The sequence below is a fragment of the Cavia porcellus genome, unplaced genomic scaffold (assembly GCF_034190915.1).
Source record: "Cavia porcellus strain 051 isolate PalLab524CR breed Dunkin Hartley unplaced genomic scaffold, mCavPor4.1 scaffold_27, whole genome shotgun sequence".
In the NCBI taxonomy this organism is placed as follows: Eukaryota; Metazoa; Chordata; class Mammalia; order Rodentia; family Caviidae; genus Cavia; species Cavia porcellus.
Window position 1 is genome coordinate 26,409,964 of NW_026947510.1, and position 18,869 is coordinate 26,428,832.

Below are 18,869 nucleotides of genomic sequence, written 5' to 3' on the forward strand. Positions count from 1 at the left end.
TTCCATTCTGTTTGTTTGTTTGTTTTGTTTGTCTTTTTGAGACAGGATTTCACTATGTAGTTCAGGTTGGCCTAGAACTCACTTTATAACCCATGCCAGCCTCAAACTCAAAGTGATCCTCCTGCATGTGCCTCCATGCCCAGCTATCTTATCCATTTTTTTCCTGGTACTTTTAGTTAGCATCCCTTGAATGTGAGGTGACTTAGACTGCACACATACTTCCTTTGCAGTCCCCAACAAACATTCCAAAGGTTCTCTGACCAAATGACTTGCTCTCATTTGGTGAATTGTGCATTTTTCTGGATGTGTTTGTGGCAGGAGGAGGAAAGATGACCTAACAGCAATGTGAGGAACATCATTTTAAAGGAAAGGGAGAATTTGCTGACACTGAATATTTTCAATCTGGACTGTGCTATTAAGAAAAGTTCTGGCATCTCTTCTAGAGAAACACTAAGATAGAATACATTCTTGAATATGAAATATGTTCTACAGATGACTTCTCACTTTGTGATTATTTCGTTTTGAACATTACAACCAATGTTACCAAGGGTTTTTTCTGAGATATCTCAAATGTACAATATTCATCAGCATTATAAAGCCTAAGTATCATTAATTAACGCATTCATAACAAATTTGTTTGCTACAACAATAAGAGCCACCATCTAGGAAGCTTCTTATCATTTCCAGTGCTAGACATGTTTTTACATTTGATCCTTACAACAGTCCTGTGAGATAAGTACTTTTATCCTGGTTTTATAGTTGAAATAAAATCTTAAATAAGTGAAAGCAGGTTTCAAATAAGCAAGTTTTTTTTTTTTTTTATTTAAGAGGAAAAAGAGAAAAACACAAAACAAACCAAAGCGGCGTAAGGGTACACGCAATACAGAACTACAAAACAAAACAAAACAAAACGAAACAAAAAACCATAACAGTAAGAAATTACCTGCTAGTAGATTACACACTATTTTCTTGAAAATAGTTCCTCAAATCACAGTATCAAAGAACACAAGGTGGACATTCAAACAGGGAGACTGCGAACAGCTGTGTTCAATGTTCCAAAAACATTGATAAAGTCAGCTATTTAACACCCCCAAACATACTTGCTGTTATATCCGTTAGAGCTCTTTTTCTTTCTTTTTTTTTTTTCCCTCTCTTTTTTACAACAAAATTTACACATCTTGGATTTTATTACTCCTTAGTGCTTATTACTTTCTTTGGGGTGGGGGGAAGAATACAGTCAAATATGGCAAAACAAAGCTGTCAGTCAATACCAAGGATAGACATAGCACATGGTGTAGAACAGAGTACAAGTTTATCAACAGTGGTTATCAACGTTGTCCCTTGTTTCCTTAAAAAGAATTGTCTATCTTATTAGATATTATAAAGTTGGACAAAACAGTAGAGAACAAGACCAATAAAACTTAGGCATTGTAAACATTACAGGACTTCCAAAGAAGACAATAGTCAAACCAGAATGGGTATCTTAGTGAATCTTATTGTCTTCAAAGTAGTTGCCTATGTCTTCAAACTTGATACTATCATATAGAATGGAACAGAGTCTAATCAGTCAAAACAAGATCGTGGGAGTACTACAGGACTTCAAAACAAGTTAATAGGAAATCGAAAAGAGTTACTATTTATATATCCTAATTTTTTTGAATTTTTTCTTTAATTAAGACAAACATAAGAAATGACTAAATAATTTTTTTTTGAAACAATAAGGGGGAGATTGAGATAAAACAGGACATAACAATATAACAATAGAGGTCACAGCATGACTGTTTCAATAACCTAGTACTTCACCACTATATAACCTGACTTAATAGTAATTACCATAGTGTCTTTTTCCTTGAAATATTTGGGTAAAACTTCATATACTCTAGCTTCAAATATTTGCATATCAAGAAGCCCAGAATAAAGCCTTTCTAATTAATGAGTGAAAACTTTATAAGGCTTCAAGGCCACCTAATGGGGAATCATGATTACCACATATTTTTATGTATTTGAATCATTACTTACATTAGGGAAACTATTCGGTATTCACACATGCGAGATTGATTTATTTCACTTATGAGTATGGTCTCAAGCTGCGCCCATTTATTGATAAATATCTCAATGTGATCCTTCTTTATAGCTGAATAATACTCCATTGTATAGAAATACCACAACTTTTTTATCCATTCCTCAGTTGATGGGCACTTGGGTTGTTTCCAAGATCTGGCGATTACAAATTGTGCTGCTATAAACATAGGTGCACATATATCACTGTGGTATGATGCTTTCAGTTCTTCTGGGAATATGCCTAGAAGTGGAATAGCTGGAATAAATGGGATTTCCAGTCCCAACTTTTTGAGAAATCTCCAGACAGATCTCCACAAAGGCTGTACCAGTCTACACTCCCACCAGCAGTGCAGGAGAGTTCCTTTTTCCCCACAGCCTCTCCAGCATTTGTTGTCGGTTTTCTTGATCCTGGCCATTCTTTCAGGAGTGAGATGGTATCTCAGTGTGGTTTTAATTTGCATTTCTCTAATGACCAATGATGATGAGCATTTTTTCATGTATTTATTTGCCATTTGCATTTCTTCATCTGAGAATTACATATTCATCTCAGATGCCCATTTTTGGATTGGATCTTTGAATTTCGGAGGTCTGAGTTTCTTTAATTCTTTATATGTTTTAGACAAGAGGCCCTTGTCTGAGAGAGAGTTCACTAAAATCTTTTCCCAGTTTGTGGGTTTTCTTTTCACTATGCTGGAGATTTCTTTTGATATGCAGAAACTTTTTAATAAGAAGTGGTCCCAGTTATTGATTCTGGGAAGTATTTCCCGTGCGGTTTGAGTCCTGTTCATGAATTCTTTACCTACTCCTATGTCTCCAAGGTTTCTACCTATTTTGTCTTCCAATAGATTTAGTGTTTCTGTTTTAATATTCAGATCCTTGACCCATTTAGATTTTAATTTAGTACATGGTGATAGACATGGGTCTAGCTTTAGTTTTCGGCAAATGGAGAGCCAGTTTTTCCAGCACCATTTATTAAAGAGACTGTCGTTCTTCCAGTGAACCTGCTTGGCTCCTTTATCAAAAATAAGGTGGTTGAGTGTGTTCGTAGTTGTGGTTGTATCTTCTAATCTATTTCACTGATCTTCAGCTCTGTTTTGATTCCAATACCATGTTGATTTTACTACTGTTGCTTTGTAGTATAACTTCAAGTCAGGGATTGTGATGCCTCCTGCTTTGTCTTTGCTGCTTAGAATTGCCTTTGCGATTCTAGGTCTCTTCTGGTTCCAGATGAATTTTAGGAGTGATTTCTCTAGATCTATAAGGTATGTTGATGGTATTTCTATTGGGATTGCATTGAATCTGTATAACAGTTTTGGGAGAATGGCCATTTTCACAATGTTTGTTCTTCCTATCCATGAGCAAGGGATGTCTTTCCATTTTCTGAGATCATCTTCAATTTCCTTTTTCAGTGTAATATAATTTTCACTGTATAAGTCTTTCACTTCTTTCGTAAGAGTAATTCCTAAATATTTCATTTTTTTGCTTGCTAATGTGAATAGTCCAGTTTCTCTTATTTCCCTCTCTGTAATTTTGTTGTTCGTGTATAGGAATGCTATTGATTTCTGAGTATTGATTTTGTATCCAGCCACATTACTGAATTTATTTATTGTATCTAAGAGTATTTCAATGGAGTTTAGGGGGTCTTCTATGTAGAGTATCATGTCATCTGCAAACAATGATAATTTAAGTTCTTCTTTTCCTATCTTTACCCCTTTTATTTCTCTTTCTTGCCTAATTGCTCTGGCTAGTACTTCCAGTACTATATTAAATAGGAGTGGTGATAAAGGACATCCTTGTCTTGTACCCGATTTTAAAGTAAAGGCTTTCAATTTTTGGCCATTTAGTATGATGCTGGCTGTTGGTTTGTCATAAATGGCCTTTATTATATTGAGGTAAAGACCATTTATTCCAATTTTCTGTAAAGTTCTTATCATGAATAAGTGTTGGACCTTATCGAAGGCTTTTTCTGCATCTATAGAGATGATCATGTGATTCTTATTTTTGGCTTTATTGATATGGTGGATTACATTTATTGATTTGCGTATGTTGAACCATCCTTGCATTCCTGGGATGAATCCCACCTGGTCATGGTGTATAATCTTCTTGATGATTTGCTGGGTCCTATTTGCCAATATTTTATTGAGGATTTTTGCATCTGTGTTCATTAGGGAGATCGGTCTATAGTTCTCTTTTATAGTTGGGTCTTTCTCAGGTTTTGGTACTAGAGTAATATTTGCTTCCAGGAATGACTTAGGAAGGATTGCTTCCCTTTCAATTTCATTGAATAGTTTGAGGAGTGTCGGCATTAGGTCTTCTTTATATTTCTTGTAGAATTCTGCAGTGAATCCATCTGGGCCTGGGCTCTTCTTGGTGGGCAAGGACCCAATTACATTCTCAATTTCATTAGCAGAGATTGGGTTATTCAACAGTTTTATATCCTCTTGATCTAGCTTTGGTACTTCATATGCTTCTAAGAATCTATCTATTTCTTCTGTGTTATCAAACTTTTGAGAGTAGAGGTTTTCGAAATAGGTATTGATGATCCTCTGTATTTCTATTGGGTCTGTAGTGATTTCTCCTTTTTCATTTCTTATTGCATGAATTTGAGCTTTTTCTTTCCTTTTTTTAATAAGGTTGGCTAGGGGCTTATTGATTTTATTTATTCTTTCAAAGAACCAACTCTTTGATTCGTTGATTCTTTGGATTGTTTTCTTAGTCTCTATTGCATTGATTTCTGCTCTGATTTTTTATAATTTCCTCTCTTCTTTTGGCTTTGGGCTTGACTTGCTCTTCTTTTTCTAGCTGTTTGAGGTGTAGCATCAAGTTATTTATTTGTATTCGTTCTGTTTTCCTGATGTGGGAACTCAGTGCAATAAATTTTCCTCTCAGGACGGCTTTCATTGCATCCCACAGATTCCGGTAAGTTGTATCTGCATTTTCATTTTCTTTTAGGTATTGTTTAATTTCTTCTTTAATTTCTTCTGTGACCCACTGATTACTCAAGAGTGTGTTATTTAGTTTCCATGTGTTTGCGGAATTTTTGCAGTATCCTTTGTCATTAATTTCTAATTTCAGAGCGCTATGATCCGATAATATGCAAGGGATGATTTCAACTCTTTTGCATTTGCTTAAATATGTCCTGTGAGCTAATATATGGTCTATTTTAGAAAATGATCCATGTACTGCTGAGAAGAATGTGTATTCTGATGTTGTTGGGTGGAACATTCTGTATATGTCTATCAAACCCATTTGTTCACAGGTGTGATTCAGTTCTGTTATTTCTTTGCTCATTTTCTGTCTGGTTGATCTGTCCCTTGGTGTCAGTGGTGTATTAAGGTCTCCTGTTACAATTGTGTTACTGATAATTTGAGTTTTCATTTCTGTTAATAATTGTTTTATATAACTGGGTGCTCTGGAGTTTGGTGCGTATATATTTAAGATAGTTATCTCTTCCTCTTGGAGTTTTCCCCTTACGAGTATGTAGTGACCTTCTTTGTCCTTTATGGTCATTGTTGGTTTAAAGTTCACGTTGTCTGCAAACAGAATGGCTACTCCTGCCTTTTTTTGGATTCCTGCTGCATGAAGAATTGTTTCCATCCTTTGACTTTCAGTCTGTGAGTATCTTTCTGGGTTAGATGGGTTTCCTGTAAACAGCATATGGTTGGATTTTGTTTCTTGATCCATTCTGCTAGTCTGTTTCTTTTGATTGGTGCATTGAGACCATTTACATTAATGGTTATTACTGTTAAATGCTGGTTAATTGTAGGAATGTTATCTCTCTGCTGTTGCATCTTTATCTTTCGGTTCTGTTTAATTATTTGCTTTGCTTAGTGGTTTTTTCCTTTGTGTATCTAAACTGTCTTTCAATATTTTTTGCAGGGTTGGTTTGGTGTTCATGAAGTTCTTCAGCTGTTCTTTGTCATGGAAGTATCGTATTGCACCATCTATTTTGAATGATAGTTTTGCAGGATATATCAGTCTTGGTTGGAAATCATTTTGCTTTAGGATCTGGAATACTTCACTCCATGCTCTTCTTGACTTTATCGTTTGTGCTGAGAAGTCTGCTGTGATTCTGATAGGTTTTCCTTTATAAGTGATTTGTCTTTTCTCTCTGACAGCTTTTAATAATCTATTCTTGTGTTGGATTTCTGGGATGGTGACTATTATATGTCTGGTGTAGTTTTATTTTGGTTATGACTGTTTGGAGTTCTATATGCTTCACTGATCCTGATGTCAGTTTCTGATCTCATGCTTGGGAAATTTTCAGCTATTACTTCTCTAAATATCCTCCTGACATCCTTCATGTTGTCTCCCTCTCTTTCATTAATCCCTATCATTCTTATGTTATTCTTCTTTGCATCGTCTTGCAGTTGTTGAATTGTTGTTTCCTGGTTCCTTGTTATTTTCAAAAGATCTTTCCTTTCCTGTTCACTAGCTGCAATCCTGTCTTCAAGGTCTGAAATTCTATCTTCACTTTCATTAAGGCGGTTTTTACAACTTTCAGTGGAGTTTTTTATTTCCTGTATATCTCTGTGCATCTGCATTATGTATTCTGTTTGTTTCTTATATTGCTCGTCTAGGGATTCTATCTTTTTGTTTAGTTCCTCCAATTTTTTATCTGTGTTTTCTTTAGATATATTTAGAATCTCTTTCATTTCTTTTATCATTTCTTCTTTTATCTGGGAGATTATTTCGAGTTTGAATTTCTTTAAAGCTTCCTGGAGTTGCTTGTCAATTTCAGTGGCTATTGTGTCCGATATATGAGGTGGATGGGATGTATTTTCTTCTATATACATCGCTCCTAGGGTTTCTTGAGATGGGCTGGAGGTTTGAGGTTGTAATTTGGTCTTTCGTTTTGTCATTTTCCTATATTTCTGTGTTTCAAGTGTTATTTGAAAGCTTCCTCAGGATCTGTTGAAAATCCCCTTCTATGTTTGGAGCTACTGGGACTCTGGCGCTGCGCTACTCCAAGCCATTAGGCCTACAGAACCAGTGGCCCTCCTCTGCCAGCTCAGAACTCCGCAGTTCCAGACAAGCTGGGCCTCAGGGACACTGTGCGCCCACCTGCCCCTTGGAAGCTCCACAGTTCTTCAATCGCAGCCGGGTTAGGGTACTCACCACAGGCCGCAGTGCTTCAGGAACCTGTGGACCCTCCCTGGTTGCAGAGATATCCACAGTCCTCCAGACACGCAGAGAGGCCAGTGAGGGCACCCCAGATCTGCCCAGCTCCTCCTCTGCAGACCTATGGCCAGGCGCGGCAGCTAAACAGGCTGAGCTAGGCTGGTAGTGTGGTCCAGCCCACCTATCGGGAGCTCAGCAGGTCTCCAAATGAAGCCGGGAATGGGGAGGCTGATGTGGAAGCCTCAAACCCACCTCTCCCCTTCACTGCACCTGGAAGCCTGAGGGAACTCCAGCAGTCTGGGCGCAGAAATCCAGAGTCCTTCAGACACGCAGAGAGGCCAGTGAGGGCACCCCAGATCTGCCCAGCTCCTCCTCTGCAGACCTATGGCCAGGCGCGGCAGCTAAACAGGCTGGGCTAGGCTGGTAGTGTGGGCTAGCCCACCTATCGGGAGCTCAGCAGGTCTCCAAATGAAGCCAGGAATGGGGAGGCTGATGTGGAAGCCTCAAACCCACTTCTCTCCTTCACTGCACCTGGAAGCCTGAGGGAACTCCAGCAGTCTGGGCGCAGAAATCCAGAGTCCTCCAGACACGCAGAGAGGCCAGTGAGGGCACCCCAGATCTGCCCAGCTCCTCCTCTGCAGACCTATGGCCAGGCGCGGCAGCTAAACAGGCTGGGCTAGGCTGGTAGTGTGGGCCAGCCCACCTATGGGGAGCTCAGCAGGTCTCCAAATGAAGCCGGGAATGGGGAGGCTGATATGGAAGCCTCAAACCCACCTCTCCCCTTCACTGCACCTGGAAGCCTGAGGGAACTCCAGCAGTCTGGGCGCAGAAATCCAGAGTCCTCCAGACACGCAGAGAGGCCAGTGAGGGCACCCCAGATCTGCCCAGCTCCTCCTCTGCAGACCTATGGCCAGGCGATCAAATAAGCAAGTTTTAAATAGCGAAATGTCCTACAGAGATTAAGTATCATCAGGATAATGTTGTCAATACTAAAAAAAATTAATTTGGGCCATATTTTTCCAACTCACCTAGAAGGCCCCATGTCATTTCAGAAACATGTAGACAGCTAAGTTCATGATCATCATGCTGTTGAGCAGGCTTTCAGAGCAAACAGCCAGGGCTTCATGTTGCTTTAGACTGGTAGTCTCAGTTTTTTTCAATAATGAACCTCAGAAGGGACGCTTGAAAATATGCGTTCCAAGTATCTTCCTTAAGACTTTCTCAGTATAGCTTACTCAGTATAAATGAAATATTGATGTATTCAAAAATGCCCGTGTTCAATAAAGATTTTAAATAAACCTACCTAAAAGTTGTGGTTCTTAGGTTAATCATTTATTTATCTAAAGGATGAAGGAAGCTGTCTACTTCTGTGATATGAACTGCAATCAGCTTAAAAATAATTGACAAATTAATCCCTTCACAGCTCAGCAATTGTAAAGGTGTTAGTTTTAATTAGGCCTGTCTGATTGCCTTGTCTAATCAAGAATCAAGGTGGTGTCTTTGATGGTTAAGGTCTATTGGGGCCATCCCTGACCTGCCAGCCATGTATGTTTTAATTATTGATTCCTCACATTTCAGACCTGTTCACTAAGGGACTTGAAGTTTGCAATACCTTAACATTTAAAGGGAAGAAAAATAAACATTTTTCCTAGCACTTCTATCTAGAATCCTGTGTATCCTTTCCCCTACTGTACAGTATTTCTGCTAAAAAGACAATCATGTGGATGAAGGATTAAAATCCATATTAGGCTGTATCCTTACTGTTTCCTCATCTCAAGCACTAGAAGTTCAGTGGACATGGTTAATACCTTGACAAATCACAGTCATTTATGTTTCTAAAAAACACATTTGATTTCTTGACATCATGTCCTTTTAAAAAGTCCATATAAACAAATGTGATACTGAGAAATCAGAGTTATCAGACAAAAGGGAAACGAATCTTCTTACAAGACACTACCTCACGTTGCCAAGCAGAAACACATTGGGCTGCAGCTGTCATGGCTGCAGGTGCAGCACACTGCAGGGTACTGGTGGTTGCCTGTGCGTGATGGTGGTTTTTTCTCTGGTTGCAGGTGAATGAAGTCACAGTTGAACAGCTGGTGCAGCAGTACCCCCACATTACCTTCAGCACTGTCCTGCAGGACTGCAAGAGGACCTTGGAGAGAGCTTATCAGATGGGCTGGACCCCCAACATGTCGGCTGCCTCCTCCTAATGTGCATGCCCATACATGGGTTCACTTTGGTCGTTCAGCAGGGGCAGAGAAGTGTAGATTTGAAATGGGTGATCTCTTGGAAAGGTTTTAACTATCACCTGTCTGTGTCTGTACCAGTGTGTATATTTGTGTCTTGTTTGCCTACTGCATAGCATAAGTGCACTTGTTATTTGTTCCCAGGTGAGCTGGCTTTTTTTCTTAAAAATTGAAGATTACAGAAGCCACAAATCTTAGTTTTTAAGTGTAAAGGCTTAGTTCTTTAAACAGTATTTTTAATAGAAAGTCAAGGAATTGGATTATTACTTTGAGCATCTGATTTCTGCCATTTTTTAAATGCCCCCCCAAAAAAGAAGTATTTCTTTTTTGATGAATGGGGATTGTGCACTTCTACAAGTCAGGCTAGAAGGGATGGTTTATTAATTGGAAGCCTGTGAATTAGTGATCTTCAAAATTCCAAGCACATGTGCACGTATATTTATACTCTTGTGTACCTACCCTGCAGGTACACAAACACATTAGGGTGGTTTCTTTGTAAACCACTTCCTGACAGTGGAGACTTCCTCCAGGCTACTGAGGGAACACATCATCTGCTCTGGCCCCACCTAACTCAGTGTGTCCATGATGGGCAGCTGTCTATCTGGTGGGTGATTTAGGGACTAGAAAGAATAAAGCCTTTTGTAAATTTTTTATATTGATGAAACAATCTGAACTCCCTTGGCCAGCTCACAGAAGTTAATTACTCTACACATACATTCTGTTGAGTACTAAATATTTTAGTTAGTTTTACATTAACATTGTGTTAGCTTTTATTTTGTGGATAGCGAGTGATTGGAATATATCTTAATGATATTTGGAGCTAATCTGAGCATTATCCACAATGAAGCCACCAATGTGATTAATGGTGTGTAGTATTTTAATAGATCTACAGATCATTTCATTATTTTGTTAATTTTGATAATTATGAAAGTATGTTTCTGATATTTAATAGACTGCTCATGAGTGAAATATAAGAAAACAATGTTTCTATTAAAATTTTTTCTTTTGCTTTGCTTTAGGTTTTAGAACAGGTTTTTTGATATGTGCATGTTAACTTTTTTTTTAATAGTTTCTATGCTACTGCAAAGATCTATTGCTAGCTACTGTATGAGTTAAAAAGAAAAATTAGAAAATCTGTTCATTAAGATTCTGTTTACACTTGCCAGAAGTATTTTTTAGTTGAAGATTGCCAGCTTTCAGTTAAGACAGTATCTATCAGTAAATGAATATACATTTGATTTCACACATCTTTACAATTAATTCATTGTAGGGACTCAGGCTCCAATAAACTTTCCTGTGTCTGGATTTATAATCAAGACTACAGGGAGCCTTTTTAAGCTAAAGAGTGATTATCTTTCATAATAGAAATAAAAATAAAGCACTAATTTGTGAATTTGTTATTTATTCCTTCCTGATATGGACATGTTATTTTGTCTTTAACAGAAATAACTGAGGTTTGAGTTCATTTCTTATATATCTGAATATTGTTAAAATGTAAGAAACAAAAGACAGCCTTACATATAAGTGTCATTCATGTATTTGTACTGACTTCTTTTTGGTAAACAGCTGTTTCTTTTGATTATGTCAACATATTTCTGATGTGGCAATTTTTGTTTTAGTTCCAATCACTTCAGAAAATGTAGTCAGTAAACACTAAGAATATTTTCCCACGGCTAAATAGATTACTAATTTAATTTGAAGGGAGTAAAATTTGTGTAACAAAAGACTTTATCATTAATAAACTATATTTCTTCTTACACAGTGAACTATGTCATTTTCATACCCATTTCTCCACCACTGAAAAATCTTATTTCACAACATTTAAATTGAATTTTAACCCAAAACTAATTTATAAGACCGTATGTATAGTAATAGTAGCTTCAGTGAATAAAAAATGTTTAATTTTATATATGTCACACTATATTTTAAATAATTTTAAAAGGGACAAAAGGGAAAACAATCTATGGCATAGATGGTATAACTTCAGTTCAAAGTTGTAATAATCTTTGGAACATTACAGTTGGGTTGTCAAATGGTTTCACAGCATATAATTGATTTTTAAAATGTCTCATTGTTTTAAAGTAGCACTAAAACATGCTTTAGCTTGGGGTGGGGTGGGGTGGGGTGGGGACTGCACTTATTCTCTAAAATGTCAGCTAATTCAGAAAGCCTGATGCAACATAACCTGGAAAACTGCTTTGGTACATTTGTAGAAATCTGCAGAAATATCGTATCTAGCCTCAAAGCATTAATCTCAAAAAACAGCCAGGAAAAGCATCACCCTGAGTGATTCTGTGATGGTTGTTGAATGTGTTCTCATTAGATGCTTTAAAATGAGGCTTGAAATAATTTTCTAGGCAATATAATTTTTTGGTTTTGTTTTCTGTTTGCTTAGAATGTCATAAATACATGTGAACATGTTTAAAGCAGGGCTTTTTATCCTCTCCAAAATGTCAACAGTATTTTCAGAATAAAACCTATGAAATACATTGCTGTAGTGGAAAACTCGTTCTTTGTCTTTAATGTCTTAGTGGATAAAGAAAATCACCCAGTTTGTAGTTTCTATATTTCTGTGAATCTTTTGACCTTGCAATGGGTTGCAATAAAAGAGAAACAAAACACTGTATCTTTTGTTTTATTTTAGAAACAATAAATGGCCTCTCCATTACTGAGTATGACGCATTCAGTAGTCTGTGTCCTTGTGTGTTTTACTACAAATTTATTATACAGGTTTGACTAACAGATTAATAAACAAGATTAGATTTAGGAGGTATTAATTGGTACAATGATTACTGAGAAAAGATTAAAATCTCAAGAGTTTCAACAAGTGAATTGTTTAAAATTCTATCCTCTTAAATAGTCCCTCATTTGCTTAGCCACTAACTCAGTTTTTCAAAAGCAAATAAATAAATAAAACATGTATCAAATAGCAAATGTGTCAGGCACTGTGGAGTTGAAGATAAATGAAACTCATTCCTGGCCTTGGCTGGCTCATAGCCTACCGAGGAGACGCTCTGGGAAACAGCAGTGAATGGGGCGTGGCCATGGAATGATGTGTATGATACTGGGCAGCATATGGAGACTGAGATTTCAGTGCAGGCCGGAGAAGCAGAGCTTCACCAGACTTCTACTGGGAAGGAAGGAGGGAAATGTGGGAAGCGGCATAAGACAGCAAGGCAGGTTCAGATGGGGAGGGGGTGGGAGAAGACCCTAGTCCCTAGGGAGAACAGAAATAAATCATAATGTTTTGTGGGCTTGTAGGAAAGATCAGATATGCTAGGAAATTCCATAAATTCTTTCAACAAGTTAGAATTTAAATGCAGGACTTGTTTCTGATAATACTGTGGAATACAAATCGTGGAATATTTCTCTGCTATTTCATATCTAAAGATGTGCAATAAAATATATTTAATCCATGTTAAATGATTGGATGTGACAGTGAGAAACCTCTGGTGGCCAGGAACAGTGGGAGCAGCAGTCTGGAAAGAGGTCAGCAAACTGTGCCTGGACCAAATACAGCCGGTGGCTATTTGTATTGTTTCACTGGAGCACAGTCATGCCATTTGGTTATAATCTCTGTGGCTGCTTTCATTCTACAAAGAGCAGAGCAAAGTGGCTACCACAAAGAATATTTACCAACTGGCCCTTTATAGAGTAAATTTTCCAAACCTACTTTGAAGACGTTATTTGCAAAATGTGAACTCAATGACAATCACGTCAGCATCACCTAAGAACTTGTTAGAAATACAAATTCCTGGGTCTCACCCAAGACTACTAAATCAGAAAAAGTGTAAGGTTCACCAATTCCTGTCTTAATAGGTCTTTCAAGTGAATTTGGTACAGAAGCTAAACTTTTATATCTTTAAAGAAATAGCTGTGGAAGCACCTAGAATATGGTAGATTGATTAATGTCAGTAACTAAGATAAGGATCTGTCTCATGTAAAGCAAGGATCCCTACAAGACTACACTTTTTATAAGACAGTAAACCAAAAATTTGAAGAACAGAAAATCACTATTCTCAGCCTTAGCTATTGGGTTTTTTTAAAAGACTTGCAAATTAATAGCCACTGGGTATATTCACATGAATACAGTAAGTTAATCTATACTATTTGCATAGTGTTTCTGATAATTGTATTTTTAAGAGGATTCATATCAATAGTGCTTCATGCCCAACAAGAACAAACAAAAATCATCCATAGAGAATGATAGCCAAAACCCAGGCTTCAAAGGAAAACCCACAGAGTGGCAGCAAATACAACTTCACAATCTAAAACCACAGAAAACACTACAAATAATCCAGCATTAGTATATAGATGAGTAGAAACTAACGTACACACATCTTCAAAGACTTTAATAATTTTTCAGATACATAAATTGAAATGCTTGATATAAAGTTATAAGAAAGAAACTAGCAAAAACTGAACAGATGTTTTAAAGAACTAAGTAGAATTTTTAGAAATGAAAGATACAATAAAATGAACCATAAAATGGGAAGCTTGAGTAACGAGATGGAAGAAGAATAACGGAAATCTAGGTAGAAGTGAAGTGAAAAAGAGCAAGGATTTTTCCTTTCTAAATAGATAATTTCCATGCGGATGACAAGTTGAGAAATGGCGTGAGGCTTTCAGACATCTATCTTTGTGGAAGGTTGATTACAGTAGAGGAAGGCAGTATTTAAAGAGATGGACTTACCATTTGTAAAGAGGACACGATTTAAAGGAGAGTATTAAAAGCATAGCTTTGGGTGGTTAATTTTGAGATGTCCACTAGACTTCCAAGTAGTATGTTGAGTGGTGTGTTTGGATATAGGAATTAAGTCCAGAGGAGATAGATATAAATTGATAGCATTCAAGTCTTGAACCGTTCTAAAATCACTACCCTTGATCATCATCCATTAGTTTGAATAAAAAGAGAAGATGTATAAGCAGAGTGTCTTTGGGTACTCCAAAATGAGGAAGTCAGGGGATTAAAGAATCCGAAAAGGACTAATGTGAGTTGTATGAGGAAAGCCATGTGTATTTCTAAAATCAAGTAAAGAAAATCTTTCAAGGAGGTAAGGGTAATCAAATCATGTGCTACCATTAAGTGAGATGAGTGTTAGAATTGACCATAGAATTTAGCAACATGGACACTATTGGCATCTTTGATAAGAGCAATTTTAATTGTGTGATGCATGGAAAAGCTTTACTGAAATTGGTCCAAATTATATGAGGCAAGCCTAACTTTAATATCAAAACCACACAGTAATAGTGTCAATGAAATCTCTTAAGTCAGTCTCACTCGTGGATATAATGCAAAAGCCTAAACAAGGAATTAGCCAACATAATGTCCTAGTTAGATTTAGTCTATCTTAGTCTAGTCCAGCTACTATAATAAACAATAGAAATTTCATTCTTTCCAGCTGTTTGGAAATCCAAGATCAAGGGCCTGGCAGTCTTGGTGTCTAGAGAAGACTTTTCATTCAGATTGCATCTGATCACTGTGACTTCACATGTCAGAAGGTAAAAAGGAAACAAAACCCTAGGAGTTCCCTTTTATAAAGCACTCATTCCAGCTGTGAAGGAAGATCTCTCATCATATAATCACCTTCTCATACTCCGGTACTGGAGAATAATTTACAGCTGAATTTTAGAAGGACCTAAGAATTCAAACTACAGAACAAAACACATTGACAGAATAAAGTGAAAACATGGTATGTACGATTTTCTCAACAGAGACAAAGCATGCAAGAAAATTCATATTCACTCCTGATAAAGAATCTTAGCAACTAAGACAAGAAAGGAATATCTTTGATCTGACATGGGTGTCTTCATCAAAAACCTAGAAACCTGTTTATCACTCCACATTGAAATATAAGAAATACTTTCTCTGGATCCCAAAGAAGAATGTTTATTGTTATTACTACTACTTCTATTTAACTTAGTAATTGGAGAGCTAAGCCAGCATAGGAGTCTTCCAGAATGAAAGAAATTAACTGAATCACATACAGCTGACAGAAGTGTTTACTGACACAAACCCCCAAATCTACAAATGAGAAAAAATACAATACTCATTTACATTTCTATACCCCAATGATGTAGAAAATGTAATTTCAAAAACTATCATTTGCAAAAGCAACAAATATACAAAGCAGTATGGCTCATGTATAAATTACAAAACTATCAAAACACACAAAAAAACATAAAGTTACCATTACCATATTCACAGGCAGGAAGACTTAGATATTACATGGGGAGATAACTCTCCACTTACCTTTTGCATTTCTGTACATTTTCAAGTAGAAGTACTCACTACCATTGCTCTGGGTATATTTTTAAAGGTATTTTATGATGAAAAACCTTCACAATGGTGTTTCTCTCTGGAACAAGCAGCATATGTACTTACAATCATGTATAAAATAGTCACATTTTCAAAGCATTCCTATTGTTTCACAAGCCTTCACAAGCTTTTCTTTCTTTCTTTCTTTCTTTCTTCTTTCTTTTCTTCTTCTTCTTCTTCTTCTTCTTCTTCTTCTTCTTCTTCTTCTTTCTTCTTTCTTCTTTCTTCTTTCTTCTTTCTTCTTCTTCTTCTTCTTCTTCTTCTTCTTTCTTCTTCTTCTTCTTCTTCTTCTCTTCTTCTTCTTCTTCTTCTTCTTCTTCTTCTTCTTCTTTCTTCTTCTTCTTCTTCTTCTTCTTCTTCTTCTTCTTCTTCTTCTTCTTCTTCTCTTCTTCTTCTTCTTCTTTCTTCTTTCTTCTTCTTCTTCTTCTTCTTCTTCTTCTTCTTCTTCTTCTTCTTTCTTCTTCTTTCTTCTTCTTCTTCCTTCTTCTTTCTTCTTCTTCTTCTTCTTCTTCTTCTTCTTCTTCTTCTTCTTCTTCTTCTTCTTCTTCTTCTTCTTCTTCTTCTTTTTCTTCTTCTTTCTTCTTCTTCTTCTTCTTCTTCTTTCTTCTTCTCTTCTTCTTCTTCTTCTTCTTCTTCTTCTTCTTCTTCTTCTTCTTCTTCTTCTTCTTCTTCTTCTTCTTCTTCTTCTTCTCTTCTTCTTCTTCTTCCTTCTTCTCTTTTTCTTCTTCTTCTTCCTTCTTCTTCTTCTTCTTCCTTCTTCTTCTTCTTCTTCTTCTTCTTCTCTTCTTCTTCTTCTTCTTCTTCTTCTTCTTCTTCTTCTTCTTCTTCTTCTTCTTCTTCTTCTTCTTCTTCTTCTTCCTCTTCTTCTTCCTCTTCTTCTTCTTCTTCTTCTTCTTCTTCTTCTTCTTCTTCTTCTTCTTCTTCTTCTTCTTCCTTCTTCTTCTTCTTCTTCTTCTTCTTCTTCTTCTTCTTCTTCTTCTTCTTCTTCTTCTTCTTCTTCTTCTTCCTTTGTAGGATTTGGTTTGGAATCTGCATATGAGAATGCTGATGCCCTGGTGACTGCCTTTGCCACGAGAGGTAAAGTCTTTTTTCTCTGACCAGGAGTCTTGTGTCTTCCATTAGCATCACTGAAAGTTACAAACTATCTCAGACCTTGCCTGGTTCTTAATACAGTTCTCCATAACTGATCTATTACTGTCATGTAATTTCAAACAGGATCCTAGCAGGATTTTTAAAAATCATATTTAACAAGCTTATCCTTAAATGAATATAGAAAGTTAAAAACAATCAAATCACACTTAAAAAACCAGGCCATAGAATTTGCCCTACAGATATTATGAAATTATATTAATTGACCATACTATCTAAGATGATGTGATAAGGGCTTAGGAATTGATAAAGTATAAAAAAGTGTAATTATAGAGTTAGCAGTGCAGATAAGCAGATAAAAGAGTGAGGGATCTGAACAGCGGGACTAGTGATTCCTTGAATAAAGGAATACACCAAAATAAATTACAAATAAATACACAAAAATAAATTACAAATAAATACAAAAGCAAAAGGCAAAAATTTTAAGATTCATACAGGAAGATACATAGGAATATGCCATTATGAAATTAATGTTTATGACACCAGGGTAGGAAACAAAAAAGTGCTATTTATAAAGGCAAAAATTGATAAACTTGTCTGCAACTAAAAGAAAAAAATCCTCTTTAGATGTCACTTGAAGAAAATTAAAAAGCAAAACACAGCTAAAAGAAAATACATATAACAAAAAAATCAATATCCAGAATATATAAAAATCTTCAGCAAGTAATCCCCTCCACAGACAATCCAATAGAAAATGGACAAAAGAGATGAATAAATGTTTGGCAAAAGAAAAACATAGTGGCCAATAATTACTTGGAATATGGTTCAACTAGTGTTCAGACAAAAGTAAACTTCAAAATGCAAAGTTGATGTCCAACAGATTGGAAAAAAATAAAAATTTGTAAGATCCAATCTTGACAAAGGTGATATAGACCAATGAGAGTGAACACACACTGTGCATGAAAGTTTGAAAAGTGTGGCATTTATCTTACAGAGCAACATGCATTCTCATATACACATACATCGGAGAAACGCGGGCACATGTGATACGTAAGAAACAGACTAGGGGGGCTGGGGATTTAGCTCAGCGGCATAAGCACCTGCCTTGCAAGCAGGCAGTCGTGAGTTCGATCCCCGGTACCGATAAAAATGAAAAAGACAAAAAAAAAAAAAAAAAAAAAAAAAAAAAGAAACAGACTAGGACATGTGTAGTGACCTTGTTAAGAACAAAAGCAACCTTATATTTTGTTCAAGGAAGGAGAGTAATAAACTGGATGTATTACAGCTACATATTTTAAAAGCAAGTCATAGAAGAATACACAAAGTTATAATGAACTTTATAAAGTTCAAAAATAGCAGAATTAAATACCCTGTTGTTTAGGGCCACACGTGTAATTAAAATACAGGGAAATAAAAGAATAATTCCAACATTTCAAAGTGGCTTTTACTTTGGGAGGGTTTTAAGTCAGGGCTTTAAGACCCCACAAAGGGCTTCACCCAAACCTGTAAGTTCTGTTGCACAAATTGAAGGGTGGCTTCAGGATTTGTTTTAGTAATATAAAACAATGCTTTGTAACATTTGTTTGTGTAGTTTTTGTCATATAACGTATGTGGATATAATAATATGTATATGTAACAAATTATTGTACATAAAGTATTAAAATTTAAATGCAAACATGTTTTATAGCTTGTTGAAATTGACTTGATGGATATCAAGAATTGCTAAATCTAAATGCAAAGTTGCCTGTGCATGTGGCAGTGGAGGTTAGCTCTGTGAGAAGCGGACTTCGCACAGTCCCGTGTTAGGAGAACCCAGTAGCCTCATCTTTCTTCTCCTGCACTGGCAGTAGAGACTCTGTAGCTTCCTGTGTGCCCTCATGAGAATTTCAAGCAGACAGTGGTCCACTGGGTGCAGAGACAGATGTCAGAATTCATGCTGCATAGGTATTTTGTCATTACCACAGAAATGAAAGGTTACTACAGTGATTTTATAAGGCAGTGAGGGGCTCTTTCATTATCACTTCCTTTTT

General features: G+C 36.5%; 1 protein-coding gene and 1 long non-coding RNA gene across 2 annotated transcripts in view; one reads left to right on the plus strand and one right to left on the minus strand.

Annotated features, from left to right (window-relative positions):
• LOC134473529 (uncharacterized) overlaps positions 1-12,113 on the plus strand; it is a 149,925-nt gene extending 137,812 nt beyond the window's left edge. The window contains exon 3 of the long non-coding RNA XR_010043824.1: positions 9,255-12,113. This is a non-coding gene — a long non-coding RNA (uncharacterized LOC134473529). The remainder of the gene's footprint in view (positions 1-9,254) is intronic.
• LOC100723598 (tyrosine-protein kinase Fer) overlaps positions 1-18,869 on the minus strand; it is a 449,398-nt gene that overhangs the window by 36,592 nt on the left and 393,937 nt on the right. The window lies entirely within an intron of this gene.